The sequence below is a fragment of the Arvicanthis niloticus genome, chromosome 9, assembly GCF_011762505.2.
Source record: "Arvicanthis niloticus isolate mArvNil1 chromosome 9, mArvNil1.pat.X, whole genome shotgun sequence".
In the NCBI taxonomy this organism is placed as follows: Eukaryota; Metazoa; Chordata; class Mammalia; order Rodentia; family Muridae; genus Arvicanthis; species Arvicanthis niloticus.
In genome coordinates, this window is record NC_047666.1 from 83,762,416 (window position 1) to 83,785,872 (window position 23,457).

Below are 23,457 nucleotides of genomic sequence, written 5' to 3' on the forward strand. Positions count from 1 at the left end.
CTTTAGATCGAATAGTGGCTCACATTCCACATTAGGTGCTGTATTTTATGTGTACGTAATGTATGCCTACATTCATGTATGGAGGAAAAGCAATTACTTGTTAGTGTTAAACTTACAGTGTTTCAAACTTAATTGTGAAGCTTAAGTTGAATTATGGATAATGAATACAGAATACTTTGGAATTAGCAACTTGCTTAGTGACTAAAGCTGCTTCCTGAAAACATCTGTTGCTATTGGGATGAACTATTTTCTTGGCATAATATGCTGGTTTTGAGTAATCTTTTTATGGTTGATAGGCCAATTTAAAAAAATCTGCTGGAGAAACAAGCTTTAGTGTAGGCTTTTAATTTCTCACACTTTAATTTCTGACGTACATGTAAATGGCTAATAGTATGTCCTTTAGCCACAAAGTGTAACAGACATCAGCAGCATCATTTTCATATGAAACATATAAATATTTTACAAAACAAGAACTGTCCAACTTGGATCTTTGAGCACTTTTTCTGTTCTCCGCCAATGATAATATTTGTTGTCATAGAATAAAATTGGCTTTGCAGTATCCCCAGACAGCCACTGTCACAGCAATAACCAGAAAGGGATGAAAGACCAATTTCCAGCTGCATAAATTTTGCCGTAGAGCCTTGCTGGGAGGTCAGGTTATGGGAATTGGGAATTCCAAATGGAATTTTTGTTTTGCATTTATTGTTTCTTGTTCTACAGTGTATTGTCCTTTCTTACTGAGGGCAGGAAATCCAGTATAGCCCTGACTTTTAACCCTTGACTAGGAACGAGGGAATGTGTTGGAAGGACTGACAGAATGACCTAAGGAACCACCTCACCGTTATGCTTTAGTTTTCAAACATGACTTTTCAGAAAGGTTTGGAGCTAATACGTTTGCGTGGGTGTATGTTTGTGGAGGGTGGGGAAAGGTTAGAATCTACTCAGTGAAGACCATGCATCCCACCAACCATGTCCTCTAGTGGGGCTTTTTCTATGCCTCAGTGGCTTAGATTTTATTTGTTTAGTTTCAGAATCTGAAATTGTGTTGAGTCCTCTCGTGTGAGAAAATCTCTTCATTGTTTGATTTATTTATTTATTTATTTGAGACAAGGTTTCTCTGTGTAGCTCTGACTTTCTCTGTAGACCAGGCTAGCCTTGAACTTAGAGATTCGCCTGCATTTGCCTCCCAAATGCTGGGATTAAAAAGCATGCACCACTGTACCGGGCATTTGATTTTTTTTTTTAAATTAATAAATGATAAACTTCTTTTATCCCATAGCTCTTCTCTTTTTTTTGTATTGAATAGAAAGTTTTGGGAGTAACACCACGGTAATAGTAGTTACTTTTACACAAGGAAAGGGAGTAATTTGAAAAGTTAAGTTAGTTTAACAGAGACACAGGACTGTCAGATGTTGTTTATTATCACAGATGTTTACTAGGTGCTCTACGGCTTTCAAGTATGTCTTTCACCCAGTGATGGTGGTGCATGCCTTTAGTTCCAGCACTTGGGAGACAGAGGCAGGCAAATCTCTGTGAGTTTGAGGCCAACCTGGTCTACAGAGTTCCAGAACAGCCAGCACTGCACAGAGAAACCCTGTATGGAAACACAAAACAAACAAGCAAACAAACAAAACTTTCTGCCTTTTGTACATGGGTGTCTATGTCAGTGCTATTTTCACCTTTCAGACAGATTGGGAAGTGTCCAGTCTTGTAGGCATGGTACATTCTATCTATTTAAGTGCTAACCACTTTCCTGGAGATTTTATACTAGAAATGAATAATTCAGATTTATTAGGGACAGACATACAATTATTGGAACATGAGCCGCCTTCTGTGATTCCATTTGCCTAAGAGAATTCCCACTGTCTGAGAGTTCTAAATGGAACCTCTAATTGGGTGTGTTTGAGTGTAAGCTGGCTGAATTGTTTGCACCACAATGCTTTAAGCATGCTAATAAATGCTTTATTAGCATGTGTGTGCACGCTGTTTCTCACACCTTTTGCTTTTCCTGAGATCAGTGCTTTTCTGAAAGTATTTGGTTCTTAGAAAATGCAATTTTTAGATAAACAAGGCTATATGCAGTTAAATCATATAATTAAAAATAGAAAGAGCTACTCTCTTCATCTGCCCATTTCCCTGGAGGGCAGCAGTACAGGAGAGTGGGGTTATATGTGATTGTGTCTTAATGTGAGTGAGTGAGTGAGAGAGAGAGAGAGAAAGAGAGAGAGAGAGAGAGAGAGAGAGAGAGAGAGAGAGTGTAATGCCACACACAATATTCAATATAGGTTGAGAAATACCCTACTCATAAGGGGTATAGGCTGGGGAATAGTTTTACTATGTCTGTTCTTTCCCCCTACTACCCCCAGACAAACATGCTGCGTATATTGTGTAAGTTATAAATTGTGCATTTTCCTTCTGCCGGGCAGCAGCATAAGTGAACTAGTGCAGAGCATACCACGTGGTTGGTTTGGTCTCATTTATTTAACCTGGATTTGGTCTACAGCCTAAAAATGGGTTAATAGTGATTATTAATTTACTGGCTTGCCAACATGATTATGGAACCCAAAGCTTCTGGTTTGTGTGCATCTATGCTCATATGTTCATAGGTAGATGAACACTATCTATGTATGTGAGGCTGGAGGTTGATAGTGGAAGTCTTTCCTCAGTCACTCCTCACCTTGTTTGTTTGACACAGGGTCTTTTACTGAACCTTGGACTCATCATTCTGGCTAGACTGGCTGACCAGCAAGCCTCAGGGTTCTTCTTTTCTCTCCGTTCTGGGGCTGAGGTTAAAGGTGGACACTGCTGACCTGGATTTTGATGTAGGTGCAGGAGATCTGAACTCTGGTTCTTATGCTGACACAGTAAACACTTTGAGCCATCTCTTCAGCTCTAGTGATGATTTTTAAGTGTTACCAAATATATTAAAAAGCTTATTGATGGCAAATTCTGGTGATAATTATAATAGCTTAATTTCTTTATTAAATAAGCAAGCAAACAAACAAATAAACCTTTTATCTAAGATTCCTTTGTGTTTCCTAAAGCCTGAGGGGTGTTTGATGGCCTAGGAGAGAAAAAAGTTAACTGAGTAACACAGTACCAGAACCCTCTGCTGTTTTACAGTTGGATCACAGAGATAGATACCTATGGTATTAGAAGACCTAATTATAGTTATGCCTCATGGCATAATTATAGGCTTCTCCTTCCAGACATGAAAATTAAATAGCGAAGTTTCTGTACACATGCGTAGCATCAATGTGAACAAACCCTGCTATTTTCCAACATGAAAAATATGTGTAAGTGGGCTAAGTTGACATTCTCTAGCAAGGACACACAGACTAGGAGCTGGTAACGTTGTGTATTCCCCCTCCTCAAGACCCCAAACACTATAATTGCCATTTATGCCAATACTTTACATGCCAATGGCCAGGGCTTCCCATGGTGACAAAACAGACCGCCTGCGCTGTGCTCTTACGTCATGTAGAGATGTGCCCAGAGACGTAACATGTGAATGTTTCACAGGTTGACGTTTGGAACTTTGCTCCTCCTGTGAAATATATTACGTTTCCATCAAAACAGAGTTTTTCCCCTTTATTTTCAAAAAGCAGTCAAAAGTCTTTTGTTTTAGAGTTAAATGATTTCCAGACAGGGCAGCTTTGACCTGTCATTTCAGTGCTCAGGAGGAGGTGGAGGTCAGTCTTCCTGTGCCTCTGCCACAGGAGACTGCCTCAAAGAACCAAGTTTAAATAAATAAGTAAATACAAAATAAAAATAAAGAGAAAAATGTGATTGGCTAGCCTGTGAGGACCTGGCTGTAGCCTTGAAAGAGGGCTTTCCCTAGGAAGGATGCGTATACCTTGGAATGGGGGGAGATAACCTATGCTTTTTGGAATTCTGTCAATTTTTGTCGTTGTTTGTTTGTTTTAGCTTCTTTTGAGACGAGGTCCTTCAGTGATACAGTCATAGCTGGCCAGGAACTCCTGACAGTCCTCCTGCTTCAGCCTCCCCAGTTCTAGGAGTGCAGACATAAACTACTGTGTCCTGAAGGGACTTGTATTTTCCTGAGGTAACCTTGCTGAGCACAGAAAGAAGGGAGAAAGAAGAGCCCAGAGGGCTGTGATTTGAATCTCCTGTGTGCTGCCAGTGCCTAGCCTGTGTCGTTGTTCCTTAAAGAAGACCTGGCTGTCGTGCTTTTGTGACAGATGCCACTTTGTATGGTTTGCCTGGGAGCATTCTGTCACAAATGGCCAGTTAAGGTGGCTTAGCCTTCTATTTTAAGTTGAGTAAATTGGGGTTGGTAACTTGAAAGGGTGGAGCTGGGATCTAAATCTGGCCTGGGTGATCCTCCAGATTCTGCCCATAGGGCCCACTGTACTTCTCTGTGTATAAACCACATCGCTACCCTGGGCACCTTTCCTCTCAAACAGTAAATGAGTTAACCTGGATGGGTGGAGGTGTTTACAAGTGAACCTGCCACCAGGAAGAGAGAATTATTGCTAATTTTGGCACATTCAGGAGAAAACTTTCCTTTTGCTTGTTAACTTCCAGTTTCAAGGCCTGTGAATTAAACAGAAAAATAACAGATTTCTCTATCTTCCCTGATCTCTGGCTCTTAAAAATCTTTGTTCTTCCTCTTTAAAAATGGTTCCTGTGTCTGAGGGGTAAAGAGGTATGATGTGGATGTCACATTTGTGGTCGAGTGCTCTAATTTGTTGTGAATTTCTATGTAAGCACCATTCACTGCACAAGACACTTGCCTGAGGGCAATACTAATGTATGGACACAGAGACAGCTTGGGAGGTTGTTTGATATTGTCTATTTAGCAAAATAATAATGATAATAATACACTTACTTCTAGAACTCAAGAGTTCCCTAACCACGGTGTTTTGGCCAGCTTTGTATGGATGCATCTCTTCCTTAAATTCAACAGGAAAACAAGCTGTTGGTTACCCCATAATATTTATCCTACTATCGCCCCCATGGACAAATCTTCCCATGCTGGTTGTTATTCTGGTTTACATGGTTCACAACTGGGCAAGACTGGTTTGACCCCCACTGTCACCCTTCTAGCAGCCTGCATAGGACCTTCTGTAACTAGCCAGCAGGGAGGAAACTTTCTAGTTAATCAAGAAGCAGTGACAATATCCTGTATTGTTTGGTGAGGCTTTGGAATGTCCCTGACCAACTGGAGGGGAGGCATCCCACACCTGGGGGCCTCTGTTTGACAATCTAAGAATTCTGGTAGGAATGTTACTTGTTGTGTAGGGTAGCTGCAATTAAACTCTTTTATGTGAAGAACGTGTGTGTGTGTGTGTGTGTGTGTGTGTGTGTGTGTGTGTGAGTGTGTGTGTGTAGTTTATGAAATACTAGGTTTCCATGCGGCTTTCCAAAACATCCTTAATGTTTGTTTTTCCTCTCATCTCCCTCCTGCTCTGCCCTATCCTCCCATCCCTCCCTCACTTAAACCTTCTCCATTTATTTCCCCTTTCCCTTTTATATTGCCTATGTTACACTCATCCCCCCCTACTTTAAGATCTGTCTTCCCTGTTTACATCAGTGGCCCATTACAGTGTCCTCAATTCACAGGTATCCAAATTAAACATGCAGACTTGAGGAGTCAGCAGTAAGTAAGAGGCATAAGTGGGTAAGAACATGTAATGTCTATCTTTCTGCATCTGAGATACTTCACTTTTCAGCTCCGCCCACTTACTTCGAGGTTTACTTTTCCTCACAGTGGAATAAAATTCCGCTGGGTTTAGGTTCCACATTTTCATTATCCATTCATTAGTAGATGAGCCTCTAGGCTGCTTCCATGTCCTGGCCGTTGTGATCAGATCAGCAGTGAACTCGAATGAGCATGTATCTCTGTATTAGGATGTAGAGTGTTTTGGGGCTAATGCCCAGGAGTGGTAGGGTTGGGTCCTATGGTAGATCTATTTCTAGTTTTTTTGAGGAGCCACCATACTTATTAATGATGTAACCTCACCAGTTTGCACTCCTACCAGCAGTTCATGGGGGGTTCCCGATCCCATATCCTCGCCAGCACTGGCTCTTTTGTTTCTTGACCTTAACTATTTCTACCGGGTAAGAGGAAGTCTCAAAGTAGCATTAGATGTGTATTTCCCTGGTAGGTGAGTTTGGTGAACATTTTAGGGAGTATCCTCAGCCATTCTGTTTCTTCTTTTGCGCTTTCCCTGTTAGGTTCCATAGCTATCTCATCATGTTGTTTTCTTGTTTCAGTGTTTTGAGTTCTGCCCCCTTGCCCCCTGTTCTCTCTTTTGTTGGAATAAGCACAAGTTACACATCAGTTCTGTTCTTCCCAGGCAAACAGACACACACATACCTGGAAATTTCCTGGGCTTATAAAAGTGCTGCCACCCTGTTACTTTAACAGTTGTTTTCTGCGACTCCTAATGTGTGAAAAATGCGTTTCTGTAACATACACAGCTCAGTTTTTAAGTGACTTGCGGTGTTCTGTTGGGCTGGACTCTGTTCTTTGATGCAAGTCATCCCTAGTTGCTCGTTGAGTTGCTTGGTAAACAGCTCATTTTTGTGGATTCCTGTGAGTAGTGTTTATAGGTCACAACTTTCATGCCTTTAAAATGTTGCCACATGCTGCTTGCTGTACTGCCCTTGGGTGAAATATATTGATTTATCTTGTATCAGTGGTTTCCTATTCTCTGGGAACTCTTAACAGGTTGTTGGTGTAAGGATAGGGTCAGGTGTATGAGAGTGAGGCATAATGAGGAGACTTGAGTATTAGAACCACCTTTGCACCTTTTAGATTCTGTGCTCTGGACGTGCATTATCTCCTCTGCCGTGAAGCAAGCAAGGGCATTGTTATGTTACTTCTTGTTTTCCTGAGCCTTTCCAAACGGGTGTTCTGGGAGGAGACTCTCTTGTTAAGATGCTTGGCATCATATGTCTTTCAGATTTCAGAGTTCTTCAGATTTTTTGAATATTTTTGTAGAATTTTGGACTGAGCACAGAAAATGCTCAAACTTTTTCAGAGTATTTTGGATTTGGGCTGGGCTGTTCAATTTATACCATGGTTTTTAGTCATGGAAAAAAAAAAAGCTCATGTTAACATACAGTCTAAGACTGTTAGAAAGATTGCTTTAGTTTCATTAAAAACACAAACATACAATTTTGGAGTTTTCTTTCTTTTTAAAACTACATTTAAAAAATTTAGTGTGTGCGTGCACACACTTGTGCATGGGTGCATCACAGTGCATATGTGAAGAAGGTCAGACGATGGCTCGAAGGAGTTGGTTCTCTCTTTCCTTCTTGTGGGTTCCTGGGATTGAACCCAGATCATTGTGTTGGTGTCAAGCATGTTCACCCACTGAGCCTTCTTTAAAGGACCTAGCCTTATTTTTAAAAAGTTTAATTTGAAGATAAAAGAACAGGTGCTAAGACCATTCTCATTGAAAAAGCAAATAGCAGATTCTGGAACCTGGGCCTCAAGGGCTGCCATCGTATCATGCAGTGGCATAACATGGCTTCTTGTCTCGGCTCACGGCCATCATACTGACGGTTGGTGGAACTTTTGAGAAGTCTGTGTTTAGTTTGTCATTTTGGGGTATGAGCTTTAAAGACATTAGCGGGCTTATGGGATATGTAAACCTCAGAGTTCAGCTTCTGGGTGAGCCAGTTATAAACATTAGTTCCTTTTGATTTTAGCTGCATGTGATATGTCTGGGATGCTGACTTAGTAATCTTGGGCCTCTCTCCTCAGCTGGAGGTGGTGAAGGCAGCATTCTGCACATAAAAAGAACCAGTATATATATTTTATGATTGTTTGAGAGTAAATCAATAGTGTAGTTTAAGAACAGTCTTCTTAAGCATTCCCTGGAGCTGGTAGGTGTGGCACAGTGGGGTGGTACATGTGCAGTGTGCAAGGCCTGGGGCCTAATCCTTGCATCAAAGCAGCAGAACAGAACACACCCATTTGGTTCATTTCACAAGTACAGTTCTGTGAACTTAGGTCAGCACAGTTTGCCAAGTCTCATCTTGTTTTCTCCCTTTTTAAATAAGAAAGAAATACGATGTAGTTGATTTCTGGAAGTTAAATGTTAAGAAGTGAAGGTAAATGGAAGGTGACTCTGCATGATCAGCCTTTCCCTTCTGTGCTTTTCTCCAGAGGTCTCCACTTTGTCTTCCACATAGCCTTTGATGTGTCTGTCATCTAGTAGTTTTGCACAGATATTATTTGCAACTTGCTGCCAGAAAACCTCCAGGGGGAATCTTCCTGCTTTCCAGGTTCTTCCTTTCTGCTTATCTCTGCCCTCATGGAATCTCCTCTTCCTTCTCCCAGGCCACCAGCTCTGTCAACCTCATTCCTAAGTGTCAGCAATGGCCACTGTCTTTACCAACGTCCTGACTTTAAAGGGTCCCTAGGCCCTTTAGTCTTGTTTAATGTCATGGCTACCCTGTGACCTCTGCTTCCAGACTATGGGTACTGCTGGGCCAAGTGATGGGTCACTGTTGTTTCTTTGGCAGAGGGACAGACAGCAATCTTTTGACTTTTTTTTTTTTTTTTTTCGAGACAGTGTTTCTCTGAGTATCTGATTTTTTTTTTATCTGTTGATTTCCTGTCCACTTTTTGAAGCTGTTATGATTTCTTCCCCATACTTTTTAAGTCTCTTTCTACAATCCCCACTTACTCTCTAGGGATGATATAATTTCCTTTATTTATTAAAAAGATCCAGGCCAGGGGTCACATATTCAAATGCCAGCAGGAGGCATTGAGATTACTGAAAAACTAAGAAATGAGTCAAGAGGCAGGGACTGTAAGTTCTTCGTGAGTGTGTGTGTGTGTGTGTGTGTGTGTGTGTGTGTGTAGGCATTTGTCCCATGGGAGCTTGGCTCTAGTGTTGCTCTCTGTTTTATCTAGAAAATGCAAATGTCTTTTTCTGTGTGAAATCTGATAATGTTGAAATCATCCTGGGTGGGCCACCAAACAGTCATTTCCTTTGCCATCTTAGCATCTTGTCTCTCCTTTGTCATCCTTTCTTTGTCTTCAAGGTGTTCTGTGTCTCCTTTCCAGTCTCAGGGGTTTAACCCTTTGTCCACGACTTTCTTTTCTCTACATAAAGACACTTAATATGTCCCCTTTACTTCTGAACTCTCTTGATGCTCTCTGTACCTTTGCTGTTGGTCCTGGTGGCCCATCTCACCTTGTTAGAATGGGAATGGTTCCATCTCCTCTTTCCCAGCCCCAGCTGCTTACCTGTGCCCTCAGGGCCTCATCACTTCTCTTTCATGGCTAATTGGGTTTATAGGGCTTTTCATTCTTTGCTTGCTCTATTGATTGAGGCAGGGTCTCAAGTAGCCATTCCTGTAGCTGAGGTATCCTTTGAACTCCCGATCCTCTGTCTCTGATTCTGAAGTGCTGTGACTACAGGTGCCCACCACCCTACTCAGCTATTGCCTTTGCTTTTTTACATTTTTGCAGATATTAATTGAACAAGCCAGTGTGTTCCATTGTATATTTCCTTTTTTAAAAAAGATTTTAAATATATCTATCTATCTATCTATCTATCTATCTATCTATCTATCTATCTCAAGTACACTGTAGCTGTCTTCAGACACACCAGAAGAGGGCATCAGATCCCATTACAGATGGCTGTGAGCCACCATGTGATTGCTGGGAATTGAAATCAGGACCTTTGGAAAAGCAGTCAGTGCTCTTAACCGCTGAGCCATCTCCCCGTCCCCCATTGTGTATTTTCATAGACATGCTAACATACTTTGTACTTACCATCTATGTCTCCCTCTCTCCATGATATTCCCCACCTTTTCCTTATTCCCTTTATACCCCATGCTACCATTGCTCAGGAGATGGGTATGCATGTAACTAGCCATGCTACCATTGTTTAGGAAGTGCCCTCAGGGCCTCATCATTTCTCTTTCATGTGAGCTGCTCTTCCATTTTGGCTTCCTCAGCTTTTCATCTGTGCATTTCCAGTGGTCGGTCATTATAAGTCACTAGTTTATTTTGCAGAACATTAACAAACCTCTTTTCTAAGTCTCTTTTTAAGAAAGATTCTGTGCTTTTTAAATTTTATACACAGTAAGAGAGTAATCAAATGGTAGGTACTGAATACAAGTTTTAATTGAAAATTCATGATACTAATAATTAAAACATAAGACCATTGAATTTTTTCTCTCCTTCCAACTCAGCAGATTAGAATTCATGACGTGTGTGTGTGTGTGTGTGTCTTTTTCAATTTCCTTGAATGCCATACTTTGCGCATGACAAGCACTTTGTCAAAGAAAAAACTTCTTTGTCCCTGACTTGAATGCTTCTTATATATTGAAGATCAGTTCCATGATTGTATCATGTAAATAACATCATCGTGAAAAACATATTCACCTTTTTCATCATCAATCCAGCTTAAACGTAATGAGAAAAATGAATCAAGGCTGTCATATATTTAAGACTTTTGGCAACCGTTGTCAGTTTTAAATTTACCCTATAGTGTACAAACATCTAACAATTTGTTCTCTTCTAAAATGCAGAGAGAGAGAGAGAGAGAGAGAGAGAGAGAGAACATACTTTTTTTTTTCAAAGATGGAGAAGGTGAGAAAACTTTGATGTTGACCTTGGTTACTATGGTTTTAAAAAGTAGGCTAGCTTTTTTTTTTTTTTTTTGGTGGTTTGCAACAAGTCCCCTGTGTTCTGTTATTTCCTTAATTAGCACTTAGGGCTTGTGGGTAGGAAATGTTTTTGCCTATCTCCTTCTTTGAATTATGATGAAGTTTCTTGAAGTTTGCAAAATTTCCATGCTACTGTGTATTTCCATCTTTCATGGAAGCAGAATTTAAAGGGAAGAATCTGAACGGCATCGGTAAAGTTCCAAGCAAGCTACCAGATCTGTGGTGACCTTACCGAGGTTTGTCTGCTGCTGTGTGGAGTTCTCCTGACATGATCAAATGTTACATAATAGTGAGCTGATGTCACTAATTTTACTAATGCACTCAGCTACGTAAATTCCATTGTGCTGAGGGACCTGAACATTTTAACGTTTGCAGAAGTGTGTTAGTGATTTGGTGGAAAAGCTTGATTTTGTAGAATGTCTTGGGTGTAGGTGGCAGTATCTCAGGGGTGGCTGGATCATCTCTTCAGTGTTTTCACAGTATTTGTAGAACACTTTCTCTGTGAGTATGTGATGAGTTTGTACCTCACTGCCATGAGGCTCCTTCAGGTATGCTGGCAGTAAGGACTGTCTCTGATGTTCTGAAGTGCACAGTCTCATATTCTGTATGTTGGTATTAATACACTGATAGGGGATTTTGCAGTTGTCCGTTATGATTCACTTTGCCTCAGTGCTTTGTTATATAAAATGTATGCCATAGTCTTATGTGTTCGACACCGAGACTGATACACTTAGAATCTGAGCAGCTATGTATGTGCTTATTTGTGTATGACTTAATGGTAGACTGTAGTCACTGCACTCAGTTCAGGCAGAACTGTCAGAGAGTAACCGTGTTTAAATTCCCAAGCTGCTTAGGAGCTTTCAGTTAGAATCTTTCTTGGGGGTGGGAGGACACGTTCCAGTATTATTTAAAATAAGTCATTATTAACCACCCCAACGATGATTATGCAGCAACATGCTGATTTAAAACTGCGTGGGCTCTTTTTGATGTACTCAGGGCAAATGCAAACACTTGGAATATTCAGGAAACTAGAGGGATGACAGGGAGTGTTATTTTAGCAGGGGAAGTGGGTTGACTGGGGACCTCAGATGTCACTGTCAGGTTATATATTCCTCTGGAATCTCTCTCTCTCTCTCTGGAATCTCTCTCTCTCTCTCTCTCTCTCTCTCTCTCTCTCTCTCTCTCTCTCTCTCTCTCTGGGTGTGTGTGTATGTACTTATTTGAGACAGGGTCTCTCTATGTAGTCCTGGCTGTCCTGGAACTCACTATGTAGACGAGGCCAGCCTTGAACTCATAGAGATCTGGCTGCTTCTGCCTTCCTCATGCTGGGATTAAAAGTGTGTGCCACCATGCCCAACTTTATTATTCTTGTTTTAAAGCTCAGTGATTGTATTATGGTGACATACAGGAACCTGTACATTGAGCCAGAAGGAAGAAACCGTCCCTTTGTCTAGCTTTGGGCCTAAAAATGTTCTACAGTAGCTGAACATCTGATTTCCCCCTCCCTTCAGCGTAGTGGTTTTAAGTTTTATGTATTTTAAGTGTTTAGTTGCTTTTGCCTGCATGTATTTGCATACCACATGTGTGAGAAGTGGGTATCAGATTCCTGGGACTGCTGCTACTGACAGTTGTAACTGCCATGAGGGTGCTGAGGGTTGAACCCAGGTCCTCTGGAAGAGCAGCCAGTGCTCTTAGCTGCTGAGCCGTCTCTCTGCTCCCGTGCTGTTGTTTCCTTAAAGCTAAGGACCGTGTTTTTCTTGTAGTACTCAATGTGACCTCAGTCTCATCGCTGACTTTATTTTATTTTATTTTTGCCTGTCCCACAAGGAATAGTTTTTTTTTTTTCTTCTCTTAGAAATTGCTAGATAGGCAGAAAGCAAAGTTGTGTTGGAACACGAAGATGTTATGGTATTGCTTAGCAGCATCCCCATGTAACTAGCCATGCTACCATTGCTCGGGAAGTGGGTATGCATGTAACTAGTCACACAGTGCCATTGTTTGGAAAGTCCTGTGTAACTAGCCACACAGCCTGAGCTTGTGACTGAAATTTGCTCAACTTGAAACAGCTTAACCTAGTGTTGCTTGCTGAGGACCCTGAATTGAAAGCTTGGATATGCCAAGTTTCTTTCTGAGAGAATCTACGGCCTGCTAACAGAGTCTTAGTGAGAGCCATGGGGATATTTAGAGTGTGACGTCTGTGTGAATAAATCCCCCAGGGGATGGATGGGAGGAAAAGTTAATGCCGTCTGCATTGAGAGCAGATTCGAGGTGCTGTGAGTCGCATAAGACTTAGGAGCCCACTCCCAGTTGTAGCTGAGTTAGACTCCAGCCCAGTGTATTTGATCTGAATTCCCACACACACGATTCCAGTCACAGGTCTCCAAGATTTTGGACTCAGGTCTGTCTAGCTCTGGAATCTGTGATGTAAATCTACCATATGTGTTACCCCTCTGCCTTTAGAAACAACCATTCAGCCTCCACTGGTCTTTCCTTAAGGTCCAGTCCAGGTACCACTCTCTCCTCAGAACATTGTAGACTTGACAGTCAGGAGCCCGTGGAGCTGTGAACCTTTCATGTACAGCTTTGCTTTAGTCTTTGTTACCCATGTCCTCTGCTAGGTTGTGAGCATCTTCAGGGAGAGAAATACCTGTTACAGTACAGAGGGCAGAGTACAGACACTGCACTTAGCATGAGGTCGGTACCTAATAAAGGCCGAAGACGGAGCCGAGCCTCAGAGGAAGGAACAGATGTGATAGAGGAAAAGCCAGCCATGCTAGGGCTGGGAAAGACCAGAAACAAGAGGTGAGGTTGAAAAGCTGGAATGGGATTCACACTATTACTTGGGCTTACAATCTACAGGCACTTAAAACCAGCTGGGGGCTAGCCTGGTTAGGAGTCCTGGGACAGGTCTGCCTACACAGGGACCAGGCTGAAAAGCTCCTCAAAATTCAGTCCAGTCAGTTGGAGCCTCATCAACCTGTTTTCAGTACGAAAGGCCACTAGGTCACATGGAATTGACACACTTCCTCCAGAAATCCCAGGGAAGGCAGGAAGTATGGGGATGATTCAGCGAGGGGGCTTCTTCCTGTGCACAGATGGGCAACTGTGGCTGCATGATTTCTGTCAGTGTTTGTTTCACCTCTCTGTGGAAGCCTCATGGGAACAATGGGACCAGGTGGGTACACATCTGGAAAATGTTGTGTCTGTCTGGTCATTCTGAAAAGCCTAAGCCTCCTGCTGTGTTAACACAAGATCGTTGTGGTCAGTTAGCTTCTTTGATTACTTATCACAGTAAAGAATATAATACACTAAGATTAGGTCTAACTTTAGCACCAGAAAGAACTTAAACATGTAGGAAAGTCCAATTTATATTATTTTAGATATCAAATTAAGAGGGACGCTTTATTGTATTGACACAGCATTTAGAACTAATAACCCTTTTGAGATTTGATTGTATTTTATATGGCCTGCTAAGATTAGATTAATGTCATCGTAGCCTAGAGATGAAGAATATAGGCTGAGTAGCTGGGTTACCTGGGCTTGGTCCTGACTCACCACTCATTAAGTAGCCTCGGGCAGGTTACTTAATACCTCTACCTCAGTTCTCTCTCTAATTTATTTTCCATGTGAGGTTTTTGCCTGAATTAAATGAACTAATTTTTTGTTTACTTACTAAAGATAACACTCTCAGTATCTGGTATCTATTTTTCCCAATGAACATTAGTAATTAGTGTATCATAAGTGATATAAATAAAGCAGCCAAAGGTTAAGCATGTTAGGTAGATATCAGGCAGTGTCACTTGGCTAGAATTGGTGGGCCACTGAAGCAGCTTTAGAGAGGAACAGACTTTTTCTTTTTTTTTAAATTTAATTTTATTTTTTACTTATTCACTTTATATCTTACTCACTGCTCTACTCCTGGCTACCCCTTCCCACAGTCCTTCCGCCATCTCCCTCTTTCTCCTCTGAGCAGATGGGGACCCAGTCTGGCACCTCAAGCCTCTTCAAGGCTAGATGCCTCCTCTCCCACTGAAGCCAGACAAGGCAGCCCAGCTAGAGGAACGAATCCAACATATAGGCAGCTGCATTTGGGATAGTCCCTGCTCCAATTGTTCGGGACCCACATGAAGACCAAGCTGCACATCTGCTACGTAGATGTGGGGAGCATGTTGTCCTCTGAGAGGCTCCACCCAGCAGCTGACTCAGACAGATACAGACACCCACAGCCAAACAGTGGATAGAGCTCAGAGACTCTTATGGAAGAATAGGAGGAAGGATTGCGGGCCTCAAGGGGGGATAGGAATTCCAGAGGAAGACCAATAGAGTTAACTATCCTGGACCATTGGGGCACTCAAGAGTCTGAACGACCAACCAAAGAACACACACACACACACACACACACACACACACACACGGGTTGGACCTAGGCCTCCTGCAAACTTTTTTTTAAAGGGCCAGATACTAAACAGTTTATACTTGGTATATCATACAATCTCTGGTGGTATTATTTAGTCTTGGCATTGTATCTTGCAAGCAGCAGCTATGGACAGTATGTAGATACATGGACACAGCTGTATTCCAAGCAACATTTTATTTATCCAAGTAGATGGTAAGCCACGTTTGGTTATGTAGAGACCCTGCCCTGGGCACTTTAGTCACGCCTGGAGCTTGAGGTACTGTGAAGACACTAGCTTCACTCTCTATTCATTGCTTAGCATGGGGTCAGGCCTTAGACCAGCAAAGGGACTTAGATTAGCTGTCATGAATGAGTCCTTTTAAAGGGTGGCATAGAAGTCACTTATTTAAGGGCTTAGAGCATTTTCTTGTAATCCTGAGGTTGTGGAAAGATCAGGGTTTGTTTAATTCGATGGACACAAATACAGACTGTTTCTCTTCTATAATCTCTATGTAAAAAAGGTTTATGAGCCAAACAAAAAGTAATTTGTGATTGTGCTTATTGGTACACTGAGGGTTTTTCTTCTAGACTTGTTGTTTATATGGGTTTGGGTCTCTTATTTCTTATTTTTCAGTTTAATAATGAGCTCTTGTTTTTAAGTTAAACTTGCCAGTGGGCCTTTTTGTGAGTGGCTGACTGTGTTGGTGAGTTTGTATTTATAGTCTAGGTTGGTTTCTGAGGAAGTGACTAAAGTCCCTTGCATTCCATTAAGACAACATAACAAAGAGCATCTTTGACTCAGGGAAACAGGGCCTATGATGAAAACTCAAAAAGCTAATGGTTAGTGTTTATCAATGTTTTTATGTATTCAGTACTGCTTGGGCCAGATAATCAGAGCTTTGTGCTTGAGGGCCAGGTTGGATGTTTGCTGCCCCTCAGTAATCCAGAGAGAATTCCTCTGGAGCAAGTTCAGACAGTGCTTCACTTTCTGGTGAGCCCTTTTTACATTTTAGATGTTTTAAAGTGGGTGTTATAGAGTATAAGTATATACTTCTCTTCTCTTTAAAGTATTCTACCAGAACCCTTGACATATGTCCAGCAGAGAGGCTGATGGCAGTGGGACCCAGGAAGTGACTAACTTAGGGAAATCCACGGTGTCTTGTTCTTTGTCACAGCTCCCTGGTTTTCCCATCTTGCTTTTTTGTGGTACTGTAATAAAATACTTGAGGCTGAGTAAGTTATAAAGGAAAAAGTCGTGTGTGTGCACGTGCACACACACACACACACACACACACACACACACACACCCCTGTTCTTTGAATGCCTTCTGCTTGTTTTTGTAGCCAGTGATGATAGGCTGAGGGAGGGATGAACTGGCCCAGCCCTAGGTTGTCTTTGGTTCTGGGATCCAGGCCAGAACTCACATTTTCCCAGAAAGGGCCCATTAGGGATGGTGGGTGGGACTGGGCTGAGCTCAGTGTAGGCTGCTTGCCTAGCACTTGATGGGGCCCTGGACTCATTCTCCAGTAACATTTTTGTTTGTTTGTTTTTAAAAAGGAGAGAGAAGGCAAGGGAAGATTGGATATTGTGCTTTGGTCTGCGCAGTGTTAGCACATTGGGTTCACACAGGTTGAAATGATCATTGTTTGCTTTCATTGCTTCACCTTTAAAGGGGCTTTTTGCACTTAGCATTTATTGTTATTATTATATACATTTATTATTTCATAAGTCTTTTTATAAGCAAGTTAATGGGTTACTTTAAGTTCTGGACAGAATTATAAAACAAAGAAAGGTAGAGTTGCTCTGCCCACTGTCTGTCATGCATGTCCACTTTCACCCATGGTCACTGGTTTCTGCCTCGGTTTTCAGAAGCACCTAGCTGGCTTTCCTACAAGGTCACTTTTAAATCACCCACATCTGACAGCTCACAACCTCATAGAACTCCAGCTTCATGGGACACACACACACACACACACACACACACACACACACACACACAAGAGAAAGTGGCTTATCAGTTGAACTTTATTTTTAGATTGAAGCTTGAGCTGAAACTCAGGCTTGTCTTTACAAACCCCATCAACTGCTGCAGTGTGTCTGTAAAGCTAACTTTAGGAAAAGCACAGTGCACAGTCACTTCACTGATGTGATTTGATGAGGGGTGGGAAACTCCTTAAAGACCATGCACACCTCCACTTGTGCCTAAAATGCCCTTGCCAGAGAAGAGTTCTGTTTCAGTGTTGAAACCCTGTTCCTGGAGCCCTTATAAAGAGGCGGAGCTGGGTAAGAATATGTAAATAAATGCTTCTGCTGGAGCTGGTCTTGGCTTCCCCGCTGGATTTGTCATCTGAGGCTACTTTGTCAGCATGTCTTGGTAGGGATGTATAGTCTTCATACATACACGGGAGTGGTTTTTCTTATGTATGAAATATTTTTTAAAAAGTAGGGGTATCTGAAGGGCAAGTCATGAGACATATGTGTTGTCTTGTATTGTTCACACAGCTCCTCTTAGAAGGGAGGCATCTCTTTGTTTCTTTTTACCTTGACACACCTGTGTACATCTGGCCCCATATCTATAGGACCTCATGTGGATTCAGCAGGGTTGGACAGAAAGTAATTGGAGCAATTACATCTGCCCCACCCTAAATGATCCCCACCCCTGTCATTACTCCCTAAACCAGGGCTTCTTAAACTTTCAACTTGTCACCCATTTCTGCCCAAGAAATTTTTACATGACCTGGGAAGTAGACACTTAAAGTATATAAACAAGCCAAGCATCTACTATTAAGGAATCAAAAAAAAAAATCTTTGGTGTATATTGATTGTTAAAGATGGCTGGCTGGATATTTGACATTGTGTGGCACTGAGCATCTTGTTTTTAGTTGATTTGTATTTTATTTTTGGATGGGATCTCACACAGCCCAGGATGCCTAAAACTTGTGAAATAGCACAGGGTGGCCTTGAATTTGTGACCCTCCTGCTTCTGCTCCTTAAGAAAATTTTTATAGTCTTTAATGCTGAGAATGTTACTTTGCATAAGTATGTGAAATAAAATGGTCAAAGTATGTTTAGGGCTATTTAAGAAAAATTTAAAAATTCTGTTCTAATCCCAAGTCAAAATTCATTTTAACAATTAAAAGAAAGAAAGAAGGAAGGAAAAGAAAGAAAGAAAGAAAGAAAGAAAGAAAGGAAGAAACTCAAGCAAGCAATTCAACAAAGATTTTAAAAAGCCAAGCCTTCTAGTACAGTGAAGTACTAATTTGCTACTTCTGTGACAAGGAATGGTGTTAAGATGTTGAAAGTCTTTGTTTTCCTAATTAAGCCTTTATGTTTCTACAAGAGCGGAAAGAAGGCTTTGTATGTATGACATACAAGTCTTTTGAAACTGTCAGAAACATTTGACATTTGTCATATGTTTGACTTTGAATTGATCTTTGGTCATTGAATATTCTGAAAACTTTTATTGCTGTGAAATTTTTAATGACTCTACATTCAGTTATGTGATCCCATATTGGGTATCCACCTGTGGTTTAAGAGGCTGGATTCTAAACAGTATAATGACAGCTTACTCAGCAATAAGCACCGTAGGTAACCTAGGCAGGGTTTAAAGTACACAGGATGCTGGGCTTAGGTCACATATCTCTTTGAGCCCTTGAGCATCTTGGGATTCTAGTATCTAGCAGGAGATCCTAGAACCAATTCCTGGGTAGATAAAGACTGACAGATGGATTGTAAAAACCACGATTCATTTGCTTACCTAATAACTGTTCATAGAGAATCCACCATGTGCTGAGTACTTTGGTTGTAAAAATTCATGGTGATGATTGTAGCAGAAAATTCAACTTTAAGGAATTTTTGAGGCTGCCCATAGCTGAGGTGCACAGAAAAGCATGGAGCCAAAGAGGCAGAAAAGGAGGTGCCAGGTGTGGGAAAGGAAGACAGTAGAAGGAAGTCCTTCACATGAATTTTCTTGTTTTAATAACTCCTGTTATAGTAGTTTGACGTGAGTTGTTTATATAACAATTTACCACCTAAGCCATTTTTCCTGCTATGCTATGATTTGAAATTTGTTTTAATATATTTTTATTTTTTTTCAGTACCAAACTTCTATGGATCAGTTTTCTAAGGATGTGCAAGATTGGAAATGCTGAGAAATCAACACTGAACCTGTTTCTTTAAAAAGTGAGTAGGCTTTCCCCCATAACCGTTCATTTCTGACATCCTTATACTGTAGTTTGCAGTCTGCATGTCATACCTGAGGACTTACAGCCCCTCCCTCCTTACAAGCATCTAAACTTTAAGAGCAGCGTGGTGAAAATGGGCATGTTGCAGGTTCAGACGTGTCTCCACGGCAGTCTGCCAGCCAGTGTTCATCTGGCATGGATTGAGCAGGACAGCACAGGCCTGGTAGCATACCAAAGGCACCGCCCTCTTCCTTCTCAGGTGCTTTGCTGCTCTTTGCCTTCAGACCCTGTGGTAGCTTGTCCACAGGAGTGAGGCTTGTTGGCCCTTCAGTGACCCCGAAGGTTGAGGCAGTGCTTTCATGTGGCTTAGTGGCCTCCCTTCTCCCCATTCCTCTTGCCAAGTGGTGATACTATTCTTGAACTTGGGCTGAGAGGTAAGTATTTGATTGACTTGTTCAGATTTATTCTCTAAGTTCTTCTGCGTTTTACCTTGTGCCAAACACTCCTCTGTTGCCTCATCCCCAGGTAGTTACTGAGTAGATATTTCAGTGGCTACGAGAAGGGAGGATGCTGAGGGTCAGCATGTACTGTCTGTCAGACGGATGGTAAGTGTGTACACAGCACTGTCTGACTTCTTGTTTGCCGTATCCTCAGTAGTGTTAGAATGCCATTCCTCCTGGGAGGTCATGGTGCAACATGTTTAATCCCAGCACTGGGAGACAGAGGCAGAAAAATCTCTGAGTTGTAGTCCACCCAGTCTACAGAAGGTGTTCCAGGACAGCCAGGGCTATTCAGAGAAACTCTGTGTCCAAAACCCAAAACAAAACAAAACAATGCCATTCTGTCATGGTGGTGGCAGGACACTGGGACCTTCTGAGTTGTGACTTTAATAGAAATGTGATTCTGATCTTCCTGAACCCTGACAGGAAAGAAGGGAGGGAGGGAAGAGAAACCCTGTTTCACGTTAGAGTTGAGAGAGGACTGGCCTTGGGTCCGTGTCTCACACATAGAGGAACACGCACATGCCCTTCCTAGATAGCTGTATGGAACAGATGTCACAGATGAATCCATCTGTGTATGCAGCTAGTAACAAAATCACTGGTGCTGCAGATCTTCTACTCTCAGGGTCCCAGGAATAGTCAGTGTCCTGACTGCTGGTGTCTTTGAGTAGTTTTACTTGCCTTTGAACTTTGTGACTAGAATCATACAGTATATATTCCTTTGTGTGTGGCTCATTTCGCTCAGTCTGTATGTGACATTCTCCTGTTATTAAATGTGGTTTACTTTTTTCCTTCTCCTTGCTCTTGTGAGATCTAATTGTGTAGTTGCAGGACACTTAGGTACTATCCTGTCCATTTTTAATGCTGTACATACATATGAATTTTTAAAAGACCTTATTTTGCATGTATGAATGTTTTGCTTGCATGTCTGTCTGCCCACAGCTTGGGATCCTGGTGCTTGGCCAGAAGAGAACATCGGATCCCTGGAACTAGACTTATAGATGGCTGTAAATCAACAAGTGGCTGCTGGCAATCAAACTTGGGTCCTCTGGATTAGCAGTCAGTGCTCTTAACTGCTGAACTATCTCTCCAGCCCCTTATTTTTTTTTTTTTTTTTGTTTAATTATGTGTATATACATGTGTGAAGACAAGTATGTATATGTATGCACAGTGCCCAGGGTAGTCAGAAGAGACTGCTAGACCTACTGGAGCTAGAATTACAAGACGTCGTGTGCCTCACATGGGTACTGGGCACCCAGCTCAGACGCTCTGCAGGAAGAGACTGCTAGACCTACTGGAGCTAGAATTACAAGACGTCGTGTGCCTCACATGGGTACTGGGCACCCAGCTCAGACGCTCTGCAGGAGCAGTTTCTACTCATAATTGCTAAGCTGTCTAGAAAGGAGGATGTCTGTCCTCTGTGTGTGAAACTTTGAGACCTTGGGAGGTTAGCTACCTCCAGGCCACAGAGTCTCATAGGCGGTCATCTCCTAACTCTCTCTAACATGGTCTTTCTAGGCCCAGTATTCAGCTTTGACCTCTTAATTATTTCTATGCCTATCTTGTATTTTATTCATTCACAGACCACTCAGAATTTTAGGTTCTGTGGAGTGAGGTAAAAGTAGACTCCCTTGAAAGCAAAGGTATTGATATTTAGGTAGCCAAGTGATAGGTCTGCTTCCTGTGGTGTTCTGAGCACCACACCCATCAGAAACAGGTGATGCTCGTAGGTCCTCTGGGGCATGGCCAGGCAGAAGTCCTTTCTGGAATGGGCATGATGTGTAAGGCTGGTCCCTTGGCACAGACAGGTTTTATTTGCATGGCATAAAATGTGATTGCAGAGGAGAAAAGAGAGTCTAGAGAGAGGTGTGTCTGTGCTGCTCTAGAAACTGTGACAACACTTTGTGGACCAGATCAAGAGCCTGGGAAAGTGACATTCCAGAGGAGGACCTGGTGTGTAAGACCTGATGAGTCTAGGAAGATGAGTGAATGAAAATGCTAGTCTGATCTAGCATGCCAGACTCAAGAGGAGCCTTGAGTTTTCCTTTCAGAAAGCTTTGAAAAATAGTCCTTAAAGTCTGAATCTCGAGCCAGGAAGTAACTGAATAAAATTACTGAACTAAGGAAATGTTATCTTCCATAATGGATGTGGGCCTCAGAGCTTTCCTTTGAGGGAGTTCTGTCTTCAGATCACGGCTCCACCTTCTTGTCCCATGATTCCTTGGTTAGCTTCCTTACCTGTAAAGTGGGGATATTGTCATGCCCCATAAACTACTTGTTTCAGTTTAGTACAGATGTGTCTTCAGTGTGCACACTGCTACTGTAATTGATATCAAGAATGAGGCCTCTCATTCTTGTGACTAGCAGCTATCTGACCATCTAATACAACATAGTTATTTTCAAGTTAAAAAAGAACATTATGAAGCTAAGCATGGGAATGCTAGCCCAAACCTCAACTTGAAAAGGACAGATGTAGGAAACACCTGTCCCCCTCCTGGGTGTGTCACTCAGCAGGGCCCTCCACTGAAGACCTTAGTTATTTACTTGTGTCAGCTCGAGGCCAGTGCAGCTGAATTCAGAGGGGGAGCAGGGTCATTTTGCACATTGTCATTTCCTGCATTGCTTTTAACTCTTGCTAGATGTTTTGCAATATTTTGATGGTCAGGGTTTTGGCGAGGTCTCAGAGAGTGACTGATTCTGCAGACCAGAGCCAGTCTAAGGTATGTTTCCCACTAACCATGTCAATGTCATCCACCTCTGTCGGAACTGTGGCACACGATGAGTTCATGATCATCTAACAACGTAGCTGAGTGTGAGAAGGGAACTTGGAGAGGTGCTTGAGCCAGAAAGAGCAGTGACTGTGAGCCTCTAATTCCAGCCCTCACTTCTCTACTGTGTGGCCTCAGGTTCCTCCTATGGAAAAGCAGGAATTTGGTTTAGATTGAGACAGAAGCAGAGGTGGACTCTCTGAACCCTAAATGTAATGTAAAGCCTTGTCTTGTGTACATTTGTGCTTTTCTTTCTTTCTTTCTTTCTTTCTTTCTTTCTTTCTTTCTTTCTTTCTTTTTTTTTTTGTTTTTTTGTTTTTTTGAGACAGGGTTTCTCTGTGTATGTGCTTTCCTTGATATTATCTTCTCATGCCTGTCTAGGATCAGAAGTTTTTATGACTGTAAGGATGAGAATGGTCTTGTGTTGCAGCTTGTATTTACAAATAGAAAACATGACTAGATTGTAAGTGATGCAGGGCTCTATGAGTGTGTGTGAATCCATTGCTCACTGATACTACTTTGTTTGTATGCTTTGTTCATTAAAGTTTGGTAATATTTTCCTCTGATCTAAAGGATAGATAGATTAAAAGTCATTGCATATTCATGCGTGGTGTACACAAACACTTAGGTTTATGTATTTATTTTATTTAATGGGGTGGTTCTCACTCTTGATTCAGGGTGCTTTTAGTATGCTTCCTCCTGAAGGAACAACTTTCTGTAGGCTGACAGGAGACAGTGGTAAAACTAGCACACAGCATGACCATTTGTGCAAAGCTAAAGGCTGTGGTGATAGCATCCTGGGTTTTCACATCCATGAAGAAGAAATTGGAGTTCTGCACTGGGGTCTTCACGTGTTTCCTCTCTTCTGTTGAGAGATGAAGGAGCTCTTTTGTGAGAGACATTCTGTGGGGGTGTCATGGCTAAAGGCTTATGTCTGCCTTTCAATT

At 41.9% G+C, this 23,457-nt stretch overlaps 1 protein-coding gene across 20 annotated transcripts in view; it reads left to right on the forward strand.

Annotated features, from left to right (window-relative positions):
* The window catches only part of Ppfibp1 (PPFIB scaffold protein 1), a 140,053-nt gene that overhangs the window by 25,201 nt on the left and 91,395 nt on the right, over positions 1-23,457 (forward strand). For 19 of the 20 annotated variants that reach the window (XM_034511374.2, XM_076940886.1, XM_076940891.1 and 16 more), the window contains exon 2: positions 19,156-19,240. The gene's annotated coding sequence lies outside the window, so the exon portion shown is untranslated. Of the gene's footprint in view, positions 1-19,155; positions 19,241-23,457 lie in introns of those variants that run through there. The other variant, XM_076940889.1, reaches the window with a different exon arrangement.